The sequence below is a fragment of the Triticum dicoccoides genome, chromosome 3A (genome assembly GCF_002162155.2).
Source record: "Triticum dicoccoides isolate Atlit2015 ecotype Zavitan chromosome 3A, WEW_v2.0, whole genome shotgun sequence".
Taxonomy (NCBI): Eukaryota; Viridiplantae; Streptophyta; class Magnoliopsida; order Poales; family Poaceae; genus Triticum; species Triticum dicoccoides.
Window position 1 is genome coordinate 185466278 of NC_041384.1, and position 1774 is coordinate 185468051.

The window sequence follows — 1774 nt, forward strand, 5'->3', positions numbered from 1 at the left end:
CAATAACAGCCCCTGCAGTATTCAAAAAGGGTCTTCCAAGAATAATAGACATACTATCGTCCTCGGGAATATCAAGAATAACAAAGTCCGTTAAAATAGTAACGTTTGCAACTACAACAGGCACATCCTCACAAATACCGATAGGTACAGCAGTTGATTTATCAGCCATTTGCAAAGATATTTCAGTAGGTGTCAACTTATTCAAATCAAGTCTACGATATAAAGAGAGAGGCATAACACTAACACCGGCTCCAAGATCACATAAAGCAGTTTTAACATAGTTTCTTTTAATAGAGCATGGTATAGTGGGTACTCCTGGATCTCCAAGTTTCTTTGGTATTCCACCCTTAAAAGTATAATTAGCAAGCATGGTGGAAATTTCAGCTTCCGGTATCTTTCTTTTATTTGTAATGATATCTTTCATATACTTAGCATAAGGATTGGTTTTGAGCATATTAGTTAATCGCATACGCAAAAAGATAAGTCTAATCATTTCAGCAAAGCGCTCAAAATCCTCATCATCCTTTTTCTTGGATGGTTTGGGAGGAAAAGGCATGGGTTTCTGAACCCAAGGATCTCTTCCTTTACCATGTTTCCTAGCAACAAAGTCTTTCTTATCATAACGTTGATTCCTTGATTATGGGTTATCAAGATCAACAGCAGGTTCAATTTCTATATCATTATCATTACTAGGTTGAGCATCATCATGAACATTATCATTAGTTTCAGGTTCATTACCAGATTGTGTTTCAGCATCAGAAATAGAAATATCATTTGGATTCTCAGGTGTTTCAACAATAGGATCACTAGAAGCATGCAAAGTCCTATCATTTTTCTTTTTCTTCTTTTTAGAAGAACTAGGTACATCTATATTATTTCTCTGAGAATCTTGCTCAGTCCTCTTAGGGTGGCCTTCAGGATACAAAGGTTCCTGAGTCATTCTACCAGTTCTAGTAGCCACTCTAATAGCATTATCATTATCTTTACTATTCATTTCATTGAGCAAATCATTTTGAGCTTTAAGTACTTGTTCTACTTGAGTGGTAACCATAGAAGCATGTTTACTAATAAGTTTAAGTTCACTTTTAACATTAGCCATATAATCACCCAAGTGTTCAAGCATATTTGAATTGTATTTCAATTGTCTCCCAAAATAAGCATTAAAGTCTTCTTGCTTAGCCATAAATTTATCAAACTCATCTAAGCATGGGCTAGCAAATTTAGTAAATGGGATTTCAACTTTATCATATATAGAGAGAGAATTGACCTTTACTACCTGTGTCGGGTTATCAAGACCATGAGTTTCTTCAACATGTAATGGATTAAGATTATATGTTTCTTCAACAGGCGGAAAATTAAGACCATGTATTTCTTCAATAAGAGGTAAATTCTTAACATCTTCAGCTTTAATACCTTTTTCTTTCATAGATTTCTTTGCCTCTTGCATATCTTCAGGACTGAGAAATAGAATACCCCTCTTCTTCGGAGTTGGTTTAGGAATTGGCTCAGGAATTGGCTCCGGAGGTGTCCAATTATTTTCATTTGTCAACATATTATTCAATAGAATTTGAGCTTCATCCGGTGTCCTTTCCCTGAAAACAGAACCAGCACAACTATCCAGGTAATCTTTGGAGGCATCGGTTAGTCCATTATAAAAGATATCAAGTATTTCATTTTTCTTAAGAGGATGATCAGGCAAAGCATTAACTAATTGGAGAAGCCTACCCCAAGCTTGTGGGAGACTCTCTTCTTCAATTTGCACAAAATTATATAT